General features: G+C 47.9%; 1 long non-coding RNA gene and 1 pseudogene across 1 annotated transcript; one reads left to right on the top strand and one right to left on the bottom strand.

Moving 5' to 3' along the window:
* Nucleotides 1-323: 323 nt before the first annotated feature.
* Nucleotides 324-7,522, top strand: LOC150006421 (uncharacterized). The gene is made up of 3 exons (XR_016511942.1): nucleotides 324-2,647; nucleotides 4,992-5,097; nucleotides 7,113-7,522. It is a non-coding gene; the product is annotated as an uncharacterized LOC150006421 (long non-coding RNA).
* Nucleotides 5,292-5,362, bottom strand: LOC150006422 (U6 spliceosomal RNA; annotated as a pseudogene).
* Nucleotides 7,523-15,204: the final 7,682 nt, after the last annotated feature.

Raw genomic sequence — 15,204 nt, 5'->3', positions numbered from 1 at the left:
AGTGGTGAATTTGAGGTGCACACAGTCATAGTGAACTTTCTAGATTTCATGATTCAAACCAGAGTTGTAGGAAAGTGGCCAGAGATGTCCTGCTGAATGTCCGCTGTTGGTGAGAGCCATGCGGCCGCTGGTCCCAGCGCTGTGCCCTGGGAGGTCTGATAAGGTGTGCGGCAGTGGCGGGGGAGGGGCCTGGTTATCAGGTCACACAGACTGAGGTGCTCAGAAGTATCAGCTGTGGTGAGGCCGGCGCTTCAGCACTTGAGGACGGGCTTCATGAACTAGAAACTTACAGGTCACAGTGTGTGTCTCGTGTCCCCACTGTGTGCGCTGTCTGCGGGCGACTTGACACCTCCTACTACAGGAGTCAGCATTCATGAACTAGCAGCAGGGAGGGCCTGTTGCTCCTCACGAGGGAGGGACGGTTGTTCATTGGTGGCCGGACGGCCACCTGGGCCTGACGAGCACAGCACTCGCCATGGATGGTCTTCGCTCTGCAACTTTGGAAAAGTGCGCGTCTTCACGGACTTACAGCCAGACAGCTGAGCTTGCCTCTGGGTCAACTGGCTCCTGCGAGAAACAGGGCAGCCGCTTCCACTCACGGTGAGTTTCCTGTGCGCAGTGGCCCAGACGTCACTGTGCAGTGTCCTCGCTGCTGTGTGGGTTTGGCCACACTGGTCCATGGCTGCCAGGGGGTGCGCGGGCAGATCTCAGGCACCCGCCTTCCTCTTTGCCCATCCTGTCTTCAGCTGACCCGAGGTGACCTTGAGCACATGCGTGTCCCCTGGGCCCTCACCTGTGGAAGCCTCCTGGGTCGCTGTGACGGCGACAGTGACTGTGACAGTGACAGTCACTGTGAGGTGAGGACATTGCCCTGCACTGTCCCCACGTCTGGTTTCCTGACCCTGTCAGACCCCTGCCTGACAAATGCGCTGAGCCTTCAGCCGTCACTTGCATAGTCTGGTCAGGGGCCCACGGGCCCACTGCTGCCCAGTGCTCTTCTTAGACGGCCCCTTGAGCAAAGGAGGATTCTTGTTTTTGTGATGGTTGGAAGGGAAAACAAAAGTAGAGTAGCATTTCAGGCATGGAAACTAGATGAACTTCCAGTGTCAGTGCCCCAAGTCACGTTTTGTAGGAGCCCTGCGCCCCGCTCGTTCCCACAGTGGTGGTGGCCCTCCCGGGCCGTGCGTGAGCCACGGGCACTGAGCAGCACGGGCTGGCGCATTGGCTGCCAGCCTTTCCCAGGAAGCTTGCCGCCCGGGGCTGGCTGTGCAGCTAGCGGACAGGAGCGAGCAGGGCCTGTCTGGGTTCCCAGGCCGCATGAGGCTGTGAAATCGGTCCGTGCCCCTGGACAGCCAAAGTGACTCCGTCACTGCACGTGTTCCCATGTGGGACCGAGGACTCGATCACGCTTCCTTAGGGCAGCAGGGAGGCATGTCAGGGGAACAGGGTGTCTGAGTCAACACCACTGCCACCAGGGGGAAGGGCCACCATTCCTGCCAGGCAAGCAGAGGGGCATGGTGACAGGATCCTCTTGTCTGCAGCTTCTCGGGGTGGGGGGTTTGGAGGTTCAGTAGGGGGCCTGCGCTGGAGCAGGGGGTCCTCAAGGCTTCGAGTTGCTCCTTCTCGCATGGGCAGGATGGGTGTGCACAGTCCCCCCGCTGCTGCAGCCCCATCCCCACTCCAGATGGGCCTTTCCCGTGGCTCCAGGGGCCTCAGGCTCCGTCTGTGCCATGGCGTGGCCAGTGCTGACTTCCGTGTCCCTCTCCCCGCTTCAAGGTGAAAGCTTGGTGCTCTCTCTACAGACTTCTCAGCTGTTTGCTTCCGTCCTTCGCATCTGTCTTCATGTCATTTTTCTTTTATCACATATTGTGACACCAAGCCTTCCAAATGCTGATGTCGTCCAAGGTTTTAGAAGTCCCCAAGTTTTAAATGCTTCTTTTGAAATGGTTAACTCATGGGCCAGGCATCCTGAAATTGTCTCCTGATGCGCCTTCCTGTGAGTAGCCTGGTGCAGAGCTGGGAGCGTAAGGAGGGGAGGGGGGGTTCCGGGATGCCCCTAGAGGACAGTCTCATCTTGGCAGTCACAGGGCCCCTCAGTGGGGCGGTGGCCATGTGCTAGAGTGCCACTCTGCTACCAGTCTGCTGCTGACTGGCTTGGGGACCCCGAGACACACGTCCTCTGGGCACCTCAGTTTCCTGCCTGTGACAGGGGGACTGAAGGACAGCTTCGTCATTGTGTGTCACCGTGGCTGGTGCCTGTGAGCTCCTGAGAGCGTCACAGCCATCCCCAGTGGAGAGTGCACCCGCCCCTCGCTGTGCCACACCTCTGACCCGCCTTCATCTTTCCATCTGCTGCACCATCGCAGTGGCAGCCAGACAGCTTCTGGCAGGGCTCCTGTCTCAGGGGTCCTGAGCCTGTGAAAACGCCTCTCCTGTCGGTGCCACACGAGCCTGAACCCCGAAAGCCAGGAAGGAAGCTAGGAGTGGAACCAAGTCAGCATCAGGAATGCCATGCGGAGACACTGGTGGAGAAGGTGACGGTGGAGCCCCAGTCGGCGTGTTCCTGCAGCAGCGTGAATGCCACAAGGGACCCAAGCACTTCCTGGAGAGCCTGGCTCACCCTCAAGGTTTACAGACCACACGGCAGGCAGCCAAGGAGACGGTGCTGGGTGGTTCCTGGTTCCTGGGAGTTAACCCCGCGGTGCGCACGTAGCTCAGTTGTCCCGAGTCAGGTCTGTGTGGGGGCCTGATAGCTAGTAACTGTCACTTCTTCAGGATTGGTGCCTCCAACTGAGGGGTTTGTAAAAAGAGGCAGCCCCGGAAGCCCACATGGCAGAAGCGGCGGTGGCAGAGGCGGCGGTCGGAGCTGTTGTTGGAAGTGCGGCGGTGGAACGGTGGCAGCGGCGGTCAGAGCGGCGGGTGAGCGGCAGGCGGAGGCGCCTGCCCCGCCCCGGGCGCCCTCGGAGCCCACCCTAAGGGAGACTCGGCCGCCTGAGCCCGCAAGCAGACGGGGGTGCTGGGCTCCTGAGGGGCGACTAGGGAGAGGCAGGCACACAGCGGGGGAGCAAAGGAGGAAATGATTTTTTTTTTCTTGCTTCCAATGTTAGGAATTTGCACCTTTTCCTTAATCAGCAGACACATAGAGGACCACCGATGCCTGTAAAATGAGGGAAAGAAGAGGGCTACGGGAGAGAGCGCAGGACCAGTGGGGTCAGGAGGACGGGGGGAAGGGCGGAGGAAGGGGAAGAGGGGGGAGGAGTGGAGCTAACTCAGGCACAGTCTCTAGTCCGCTCTCCTGAATTCACCACCCCCCGCCCCCAGCCTAGTCCTCCGTCGGCCTAGTGGGGCGAGGGTAAAGAGCTCCTGGTTGGCTTCCTGCCCCGGGGCCCCCGCTCCCCCGCTCCCCGAGCAAACAGGAGGAGCGCGGCGCTGCATCTGAAACGTGGCCTTACAGCCGCGCTGGAGAACAGCCGCGCGCTGCCGGGAGGCTGGAATTGCCCTCCTCCGGCCAGCCCCTCAGCCTCCGAGTCCAAGCTAGAGCTCTTCTCCGTCCTCGGTTTGGCCAACTATTTGCGAGAATGGGTTCCCGATTTCGGTCTTACGGCCAAATGCCTCTCTCGGGCCACCTGTGGAAGTCTTCACGAGCCCCTGGACAGACCGCAAGCCCTTGTCCTTCCATTTCAGCGCTTAAGAGAGGCACTGGGCCCGGCCCCTGCTACTGCCCTACCTAACCCCCTTAATCTTTTCCTTCTCTATACCGACAGTCCGGATGGCTATGCCCTTGGTCTCTTAGCACAGGATACGGACCTGAGACCAGGGCGGTTGCCTATTTCTCCAAACAAGTAGATTCTCCTTTTCTGGGATGGCCTGCGTGCCTAAGAGCTCTCGCTGCAGCGGCTATTCCTTAAATCTTGTTCCCTATGCTACTGTTGAGGTCTTCTCTTCTCACTCTGTCTCCTCTCTCTGAAGTCCCCAGGCTGTAAGTAATTCATTTCCATCATGCCTTCAGTTCCTGCATGCCTTCCTTTTACAAAGCCCTCAAGTATCCCTTCACAAGTCTCCCCTTTCACTCCATGCGGCATCATTCCTTCCTCTCCTGCTGCCTATGAACACTTGACTCTCGGCACAGCTACTTGGATATAGTAGATCATTTTCTTCATCCCTCCCCAAATAGGGCTTTCCCTGTCTCCTCCAGTGCCTAACTGGTTCATCAATGGCAGTTCTCTTAAGCATCCCTGCCCAAGAGCAGGATACACCACCTTCACGCTTGAGACTACCCTTGAGTCAGGACCCCTGCCCCCAGGTACAACCTTTCAGCAAGCAGAATTAAGAGCATTAACCTCAGGCCCTAGTCCGGGCCAAAGGAATAGAGGTCAACATCTACATGGATTCCAAATATGCTTATCACGTCATTCATTCCCATACCCCCCATCTGGCAAGAACGAAATACCTCACTTCTAAATACCAATTATTAACAAGAATCTAATTCTCAAACTTTTACAGGCTGCCCCGCTACCAAAAAAAAAAAAAAAAAAAAAAAAAAAAAAGTAGCCATCCTTTATTGTAAGGGTCATCAACAAGATAAGGGACCTATAACACAGGGAAATAATTTGGCTGATCACTTGGGTCACTCCATCACTGCTTCCCACTCCCCAGCCCTGGAAAAAACCTTTCCTTTCTTTGGTGCCTCGATCGGCGTTCTCTGTGCTCTCGGTCTCCCCCAGACTAACAGTGGCCAATGTCTAGGCCGTTCTCCCATCCCTACATGTGGCATGTCAGCGGCAAATTGTATACCACAACTTGGTTTCATTCCCCCCTTCAAGAAGCAAAGAAGCAAGGTAAAATCTGAGAGAGATATTTTAAACACACTCAGTATTCTAATTTAAAATATAAAATTATGATTATATAAATTATTTAAAAAGCTAAGAATCTTGCTCACATTTTTGAGAGCTTATTTTCTTAACCTTGTTATCATTATCTCCATTTTACAGACCAGGAAACCAGATGAGTCACATAGGTAAAGCTGGGACTTGTCTTAGACTCTGCGCCCACCGAATCTCAGAGGAGTGGGGTAAAATTCCCAAGGCTGAATAACAAGTGAGTACAGATTGAGAACTACATTTCTTCCTTCCTTTCTTTCGTTTTTTATTTTTTTGATAATGATTTTTTTCTTATTTTTCTATTACAGTTGTCTCTTTTATTCCCCCCCCCGTGCTCCCCCCTATCCCACCCCCACAGTCAGTGCCCACCCTGTTGTCCATGTCCATGGGTCATTCATACTAGTTCCTTGACTTGTGCAGGGGCCATGCTAATCTTCTCTGTATTGTTCCCATTTTCGTGTACGTGCTGCCAAAGCCAGCATGAGATTTCTTATCTAGCAGCTTTCCCCACTACATCTCTCCAATTTCATATGGGAATTCTGACTCACTTTAGTAAGTATCTGCATAAACCCTCCCCAGGAAATAGAAACATGCTCTCGTCATCTTAAAAACAGTAAGCAAACTCACATTGGGAGAGGGCTTACCGTGCTGCAGGCACTCTGATGAGTGGTCTGTGTTCTTTATATTATGTCATCATCACAATATATGATCTGGGGGAAGCTATGTCAGTAGTTCCACTTTTTAGGTAAGGACTCTGAGAGGTGAAATGACTTGCCCGAGGTCATGCAGCAAGGTGTGGCCCAACCTCAGATGGGACCCAGGTCTGTGTGAAGCTCTCAAGCCTTTGCACTGAACCCCTATGCTGAATAGAAATGACTGCTGCTTTTCCTTGACTTTGCTTTACCAGTGTCCCAGGCTGCCTTCATTCATGATAATTAAAATGTGACTGATGTAATGCAGCCTGTTGTACCTGGGAGTTATTTTTAGTAAGTTCCTGCACAAATCCCTCTTCTCCTCTGTTAGGAAGGAGTCTGCTTCCTCGATGCACTTTCTGGTTGGCATGTTGTTTTATGGTCTCCTTGATGTGCTGTGAGGTCAATCAGGAGGCTCTTGGGACCTGTTGAGATGGACGTGGGTCCCTTAATCAGCAGTTTGAAAAACACCTTCTTTGCCTTTCCTAGGCTGCCATTCATTAGGTGATCCGAGGGACAACCAGATTCCTTTCTGACCAAGCAGATGTCTTTGGTTTATCCTCTGTGTTCAATTCAAAAGTAGTTGAAAACTATCTTTTCTTTCTGTACCATGTTTCCAAAGATGTTTTAATTGATGGATAGAGGTTGAGAACTAAATAATGTCTAGAGAATGGAGAGAATGACTCCTAAGCTCATGTTCACATTCTCGACATTGGTAACTGGGTTCGACGAAGTTAACTTGCTCTCTACCTTAGCAAAAGAAAATGAGTGCACGGGTTCCTTTTGCAAGGATACTTGGATTTTCCATTTGGGACCAATTGAAGTGACTTTTGCATCACAGTGACCTTTGCTGTCATCCATGTCAGACATTACTAAGAGATCATGGCACTGTGGCCTGCTCAGAGCAGTTGTAATCCTAAAATCCTTCCCAGTCGAGGGCACCAGGCAGCCTCTGCCACTGATCAAAATTGGGTTAGAGATGAAATCAATTTGTTGAGTGTGGCAGGGTGCAGTCTTTTTTTGTCCTGTTTTAGTTTAGGCATCTGTGTTTTCCTACTGCAGAGCCTGGATATGGGCCAAACTGGATTGAGTTAAGATACTCATCAAGGCATATGATAGGAAGACAAATTCCTAAACAGTGAGAGATGAAGGCTTAGGGGGTGATTTGTGGAAGGTCACACAGCCAGTAAGTGAGGCAAGAGATTTAGTAGATTTGGGAGTCTGATAGTCCCAGCTTCATGTCCTGGCTAGGCCATTTCCTCCTTTAGTGATGCTGTACAGGTCATTTCAAATCCCTGAGCCTAAAATGTCTCATCTGTAAATTTGGAATAGAATGCTACCTACCTCACTGAACTATGGTAAGGATTAAGAAGAGATACTGCCTATGTAATGCCTAGGAGAGGGCCTGGCAGGTAGAAAAATTGCCTAATAAATGTTAGCCATTATTTGTACTGGTTTAAAAAAAAATCTTATGCACAAAACACTTAATATACATTGTTATGAAACTTTGTGAGGAGCTATCACTACTCCCATTTTAAAGATCGTCAGATGGAGACTCAGAAATAAGACGTCTTTCCCAGCATCACACAGAAAGTGAATGGAAGAGGTAAAATTCAAATGGCAGACATGGGAGGCACAAATCCCTGCTTCCTTAAAGTATTATTCAGATACCTCTATCTCAATGAGATGTAACACGACCGTCCTTTAGAAAGTTCAGCCTCTTCCCGCGCATCTGTTTTCCTGCACCCTGCTTCGTGCTTCTCTCCACAGCACTCTTTGTTTTCCCTCTCAATTTCTTGCTATATAATCTATTTATTTACTATGCATATATTTTACTGCCTGTTCCACTCTTACTTGACTATAAGCCTCATAAGAGCAGGGAATTTTATTTTGTTAACTGCTGTATTCACTGGATTGAACACCATGCCTTACACATAGTAAATGCTCAGTAGATACTTGCTGAATAAACGCATGAAATCTACCTTGCTCCAAGGATTGTTTTGTACTGTACCATGTCCTCAGTGTTTTACAATTAGAGCTATCATTGGCTTGTTGTGGACCAAGTGCGAGAACCAAATGGTTGGAGACAACCAAATTAGAATGTAAAGAGCCTTTCTTAGCTGGCCAGCAACTATCCACTCTCACTCCATGCAGGAATTCAAGTGAGTAGCCCCGAGCCTCAGTACAAAGCTGCTTATATAGTATAAACCCATATCCTGGGTTGCTAGCTGGGGTAGTGGCACAACATAACCGTTACCGTGGGCAAGGCAAATAACAAAACTGTACAATAGAACATGCATTGTGAAGCAGGGTGGGGTAGTTGCTACCTGCGCTTGGCTGATACATGACTTGTTTGGGGGCAGCTGTCCCTATGGGGTTTGCAACCAGAAAACTAACATTCTGTACTTGTTTGGGGGCAGCTGTCACCATGGGGGTTTTGCAAAACTTTTCCACTCTAGTTTAAGCTCCAGCACATTCCCCACTGGTATTATTTGGGGATTCAAATCCTTGAGTCCTGGGTATTTAAAGGGTGATATTGCGACCTTAGGACCAAAACTTTTCCAGGCCCTTAATGGAATGAAGCCCCTGTACAATTCCCCTTCTTAGACTTAAGACCCATTATTTTATAGAGGACAATGAGCAAAGGTCTCATGCTTTTCTAGCTGCTTCAAGCTGAACATGTAGTCGTCCTACCTTCCTTTGGGTCTAGGAATTTCGATAAGAGTGGGGGTGGAGGGGAGGGTGGCCTTCCCACATGGGGAAGGATTTTGCAGAGTCCAGGTCAGTTAGCTGTCTCGGGTAGGGGCATGCTCAGTTTCTAAGGGCTGGCACTTTTGGACAAGCTGGCATCTGTCATATTCTGGAGGCAACAGATTTGGTGACAGGGTTAAAAGGCATAATTCAACCCACAACCACTATATGACAAAAGGCCGGGATTAATTTTTCAACATCCTACATTAGGAAAAGAAATGGCTTCTTTGGAGGAAGGTGTGCAGGGCATGTCACACCCATGCAAAGCCCTTTTGCCCATTATACTTAGCTTAAGCTGAGGGGAATATTTTAGGATTCCCCCCCCCCCCCCGCCCTCAGACCTTTGGGCCCTTTTTGTCTAAGCCATTAGGATAGAAAAGGGGGAAATCAGTTTTAAAGTGAAGCCCATAGACTACCCTATATTTGACCAACCCAACTACTTAGTTCAGCCATACTATTGAGTCTTAGGATGCGGCACTGCAGATGGGCTTCTTAAGTGAGGCCTATATGTACAGACAATCACTCAGGTAATGAGATCATAGGCTTATGCCCTATGAAAACAGAAAGAACACACACGTTAATTTACACAACACAATTTACATACCAGTCTCTAAATCTAAGAGACTGTCTTATTGGGAAGACATTTAGTTGCAAGGTACTTGACATTCTTTTTGCCTGTAAATTAAGTATTTTTGGTAATGTCACAGACTTGGTTTAACTTTTAAATGAAAATAAACTTTATAGACAGTTAGCTGCACTGGTTTATAGTTTACCACTGAATATTGTGATTCTCCTTGAGTCATGATTTTTCTCCCCAAGATTACCCTCCTTGTTATTAAAGGGACTGCATTAAGTCCAGTTTTAATTTAGCCTGTTTATTTACATAAACACAACAAGAGTAGTGATTGATCACTACTTTTTAAGTCTGCTTTGCTGGAACTTATATAAGGAACCTTTATGCTGACTGTTAGTCTGCCCATTAGGGAACGGAAGCTGAGCCACGCCCCTGCCATTCAGCCTTGCCTGTAAACATTTGCTTTTTCCAAGTCCTTTGGATTTTCTATTGTGCCTTAAGGTTCCTTTTAGCTATTTTTCAGGAAAGCAACTTTTGTTCCTTCCCTGGAAAGATTGCTACGAACCGCACCACCAACCAAGGTGCCAGGCTTTTTCCTTATGGGTTTTTCTTAGCTTTAAAAGTCAAGTCCAGTTCCTTAAGGCTTTCTGGTAACAACCAGAGCCTAAGCATGCCTTCTTCAGGCATGTCATTCCAGTCAGTCTTGGTTAACAATACTTTTCTACAATACCTTTATTCACAACTGGTCTTCTTAGTTTTATTCAAAGAAACCTAATGTCATTGCTTATTTTTTTTAATTGCCAAATTCTGGAGGGATTAGGTAGGGAGAAAAATATAAAGGCATGAAGGAAAATCCTTTTCTTTTAAAACTGTATTTCTATGCATTATACCTTCTGTTACTAAAATTACACAATTTCTTTTTTAAATTTTTATAAACTTTTAACAAACCTTTTCATTTACATGCCTTACACTTTCCCTGGTTCTTTTTCTTTTATGAGAAGTTTTAAATTTCCCTGGGAAACCTCAATTTTTCCTTTCAGAGCATAAACAGAGCAATAATTCAAAACACAGATAGCTAGGCCCTCTCTCTCTAGTATGTGCACTGGCCTCCTAGAGAGACATGCCCTTGGCAGAGACATGTTCACTTGCCCAGGCTGGAGCACTCAGCAGCCCTGAATGACCCTTCCTGGGTCCTGGGTGGCAAAAGGAATTTTTGCCAACTAGTTTACAGACAACCTTTCCTAGATCTTACTGGTCAAAAACAGATACAGAGAATTCCACAGCAGAACAGACGAAGGTACGCTTTTACAAAATTAGAACACAAGCAGCTGAGGTTTCCTTTTCCCATGTTTAAAACTTCTATGACTTTTCTTTTTATTGTTACAACTTTTCTTATACTTTTTGTAACATTTACAAACTTTTTAAATACCCTTTACTTCTTTAGATTTAACCATAACATGCTTCCAATTCTTGTTCTATTTTTTACACGGTGAAGGACTATACTTAAACTTAGTATTTGGCAGCTAGAAGTGCCTAGATTTGCAGAGATATTCTGCAGCTTTTTGAACTTTTTTTTTTTCCTTTTTTAACCTACACCTTTGAGTTTTCCTGAGGAGTTTTTCAGTTGTTCTTTTTGGCCCATTTATTTACCTTTTGCAATTTCTTACAAATATTTGGCCAGATTCTGTTACAACGGTGACTTTTTGAAGAGTCCCCGTCCTACAGCATTCTCTGGATTTAGTCCAGAATATTTTCTTATTTGGTCCCTGAGCTTCCGTAGGAATGCTGATGGAGCTGTATCTCAAATGCCTTGGAGACATTCTGTGCTTGGGGAATGGACTCCTTGATTCCCCTGATGATGAGGCTTTTAAGGTCTCTTATCTGAGCCCTATTCTCCAGCCTGTTATTTCATTCAGGGTCTATACTGTGAAACTTTTGTTAGGCTGGGACAATTCCCTGACTGGAAGGATGTTTGCTTTTTAATATTTTTATAGCAACCCACCTGATTATTTCTTTTCCTTTCCCATTGAAGAGGATGTCTAGAATGGACATTAGTTTTATTCATGTGTAACAAACTTTTCGTTAAGATATAGGAATGTGCCCCCTGCTGAAGCAGCAAGGATATTGAGTGCCCTTTCGTTACAGCTTTAGAGGTATTGTTGATTGGGAGTCAAGCTGCTGCCATTGCCACTTGCACCATAGTTTGAAGAAAAATGTCCAGAGGTTTATAAGTGTCCCTTTTTTTCCCCCTCTGTCCGTGTTGGAGAGAGACATTCTGCTGTTTCTGTAACCTGTAGGAAGGGGATTCGATGGCTGCTTGGCTAGCAAATTTAACATTGCCCCTCCTTGCAGTTCCAGCAGGGAGTATTCAGATGCAAGTTGAATTGCTAAAAGTTACTTGGGGTGGAAAGAAATGCGGCAAGCAATTTCTCTGGGGAAATTTTTAAGGGGCCTGATCCCTCTGATCCCCTGTGCCTCTGCCTGGTTGGCCGCCGGCTGGCCAGGGCTACAAGGTGGTGGGAGACAGCACAGAGGCCTAATTTTTCTTTCATGTTCTGTTACCCCACTCCCTGTGCTTGCAGGTGCTTGGGAGATAGTGATATTTTGAGCCGGGAATTAGAAGCCTCCCGTGATTATAGAATATGTTAAAGCAAACCACGTTTGTTTGGCTTTGACCAGCCACCTACAAGATAATACCAAAACACTTTTCCCTTAGAAGTGTGGAGCTGGGGCCACTTTCTCACGGCACTGTTCCCTTCTGCCTTGCTACTCCCTTTAAATAAACTTCCCCTTTCTGCTGGCTGTATTTTGGCTCCCTGAGTGACACCATTTTTATGCTTATATTTATATTTAAAGTAGCCCCAGGGGGGCTACCCGACCCCAAAAGCAGGCCACTTTGACCTACAGAATGTTTCCAGGCTGTCAGAGTACATGGAGGGGTTTTGTCCCCGGAACTTGGGGAAATTCCGGAGCACAGTTAAGAACTGTGGGTGCAGGCTTGGACTGGTGTCCCCTTATGTTGGCTAAGGTGATTGCTACAAACATGCACTTAATCTGGATTACAATCAGGGGCGGGGATACAAGGCACAGGAGCAATTCCCCCCTCACGGCACAGACAGACACGGGCTAGGAGCTCCCAAAGGAAACCAGACAAATGCCCACTCGGCCTCTTCTCTTGCGAAGGTAGAGTTCACTCAGACTCCATAGACAAAAGTCCGTGGAGTCACACAAAAGGAGGAAATAACATTTACTCACACATTCACTCAGAGGTTGAACAGTTTCACCCAAACCCCACTTAGGCCTCTGAGACCGGGCTGTCAGGGCTTCTAGCAGCTCCCGGGTGTCCGCTGAAGGCGCAGGGAATTGCTATGAACTGGAGCTTGCAGCCGCTGTCCTGCCACATGTCAGCTAGACACATGGGACCGCACGAAGCCCGGGGGCTCACCAAAGGCGGCACTGCTTTACAGAGGCATTGCAGTGGGTGTAGAAGATAGATTCTAACAAAAAAGCCAGTGGGGTTTTGGGAGGAGGGGTTTTGATTTACTCTCAGAGGAGGGGGGAGGACACGGGACTTTAAAGTAGGCCATTCCAATTCACAGAGAGTGCGGAGTTGGTCTGGGCTCACTGGCATCCTGTAGAATGAAGGCTGCCTCCTAAAATCCTGGAAGTTTTTAAGAAAACATTGCAAAGGCATACATGTAGCACATGAAGCAGGTTGAACAGACAAGACGACACTTAAGACAGACAAACCTGTGGTCACCGGCCACCGTCGTGGTCCAGGACCGGGTCTTGGAGATAATGCTGCGTCTGGCCCTCCCTTGAGATCCCCCTGGCGCGCCCCTGTTCCAACCCAAGGACTCCTTTCCCTCAGAATCCAACTCCTTACTGGTAAGAATCCGAACGGCTCTGTGTAGTCAGTCAGGATAGGGAGGGCGCCCATCTGCCAGTGTCCCACTCGGGGCTGAGGAACATCTCTCAGAGATCTCCCCCTGAGATGGATCTGGCGGCAGGCCCGTCTCATGACCTGTGCCCGGGTATCTTGCTGGGGCCTCCAAATGTTGTGGACCAAGTGCAAGAACCAAACGGTCAGAGACAACCAAATTAGAATTTAAGGAGCCTTTATTAGCTGGCCAGTGACTACCCACTCTCACTCCACGCAGGGATTCAAGTGAGTAGCCCCGAGCCTCAGTATAAACCCATATTCTGGGTTGCTAGCCGGGGTAGTGGCACAACATAACTGTTACCGTGGGCAACGCAAATAACAAAACTATAGAACATGCGTTGTGAAGCAGGGGTTGGGTAGTTGCTACCTACACTTGGCTGATACATGACTTGTTTGGGGCAACTGTCCCTAGACTTTTCTTCAAATCTAGGCAATTTCATTTCTAAATATTCAACTTAACATTTACATTCTTTCCTCTAGTTGTGGACTGCTTAGGTTAAAAATTCTTTCCCAAACTTTATTAAAATCTTTGGGTAGAAATTAAACTATGTTCTTTTTCCCTGTTTTAAAATTAATATTTCCACAGTCAAAAGGAATGGCAATAAATTAGCAGGGGCCAGCCTTTATGTACACAATCATCCCAGCAAAGTGCAGCAAGGACACCTTTTGTTTCACATACTGGTCTCTCTTCAGTTAAGACTGAGCTCTTTGTAGTTAGCATCCCCTCCAGGCCTTAATGTACTGCATATTCAATAATTATTGAACTCAAAATGTAACTGCCTTTATAAATTAAGAATATCTGTTCTGTCTCTGGCCAGATGACTCAGTAGGTTGGACCACTGTCCCATACACCAAATAGTTGTAGGTTTGTTTCCCAGTCAGGGCACATGCTTAGGTTGTGGGTTTGAGCCCCAGTCGGGGTGTGTACAGGAGGCCACTTATCACTCTCTCTCCAATCAATAAACAGCCTTTGGTGAGGATAAAAACAAAGAAAAAAAAATGTCTGTTCTGGCTTCATTTCAGGCAGTGCTTGATGCCCAAAAACATATACTTAAGACAGGATGGATACTGGGATCACAAACAATGAATATGCCAATGTTATTGTTGCCTGAGCCAAATTTTACAAGAAAGAAATGAAAACAAAGAGTAGCCAGAATTTGGATTCTTCACCATCATCAAAAGAATTTCCCAGAGACTTCTGGCCAAGATGGTGGCCTAGACAGACTCACTCCGTCTCCCTCCACAACTAAAAAGGAATACAACTACTGAAAAACCAGAAATAACCAGAAGTTCCAGAAAGTAAATGGAAGTACAATGTATGAAGTTATAAAGAAGTGGTGCTCATCCGGATGGGTAGGAGGGGTGAACCCGCAGCGGAGAGGTCAAGCTGTGCTGGCGGTAGCAGCAGTGGCGACGTCGGCAGGATGGCAGTAAGCACAGACACCCGTATTTAAGGGGAGGCGAGAAGCTCTTGGGGAGCACCCTTGGGTGCAGACCAGACCCATCAGCTTATGATTCCAACGCTGGGGAAGGCAGACCCCCATTGCTTTGGACTGTGAGGCCCGGAAGGGGTGGGGACAGAGCAGGAGGCTCCTGGTCTCTCAGCAGACAGTGAACAGCAGGAATCCCTCTTGGACACCCAACCCCACAGAAAACACCACAGCGTGGTAAGATGGGTCACCCAGTTGTGACAAGTGCATGGGGCTCCGCCCCCTATAGCATAAGAGGTGTGACAGCCCCACCCTGGAAGCAAAGGTAAACACAAAACTGTCAGGATGGCACAGATCATGATAGAGATCCCGGTGATGCAGCTGACCAGACAGCAAATATCTAATCTGACAAAGCAGCAGACAGGAAATCTTTCTGAGGCATAGTTCAGAGCTTTGATCATAAGAAAGCTTACAGACCTAACAGCAGATCTTAAACAAGACAGGGAAGGAATGAAGGCTAGTCCTGCTGAAATGAACAAAAACATATACAAAACTAGTGGTGAGGGAAAGAAAACCAGGGACCAAGTCAACAAATTGGAACATAGGGAAGGAACAAACAGTCAACCAGTGCAGAAAGAGGAAACAAAAAGTGAGGAAAATGAGGAGAGGCTCAGAAACCTATGGGACAGCTATAAGCGGGCCAACATCCAAATCAGGGTTGCAAGAAGGCGAAGAACTAGAAATTGAAAAATTATGTGAAAAATAATGAAGCAGAACTTCCCTAACTTGGGGAAGGAAATAGACTTACAAGAACAGGAAGCACAGAGAATTCCAAAACAACTGGACCCAGGGAGAACCATTACAAGACACATTATAATCAAAATGTCAAAAATTAAGGATAAAGAGAGAATCTTAAAAGTAGCAAGAGAGAAGA

Source organism: Furipterus horrens, unplaced genomic scaffold (assembly GCF_987537825.1).
Source record: "Furipterus horrens unplaced genomic scaffold, mFurHor1.1.pri manual_scaffold_6, whole genome shotgun sequence".
Taxonomy (NCBI): Eukaryota; Metazoa; Chordata; class Mammalia; order Chiroptera; family Furipteridae; genus Furipterus; species Furipterus horrens.
This window is presented reverse-complemented; position numbering and strand designations above follow the sequence as displayed.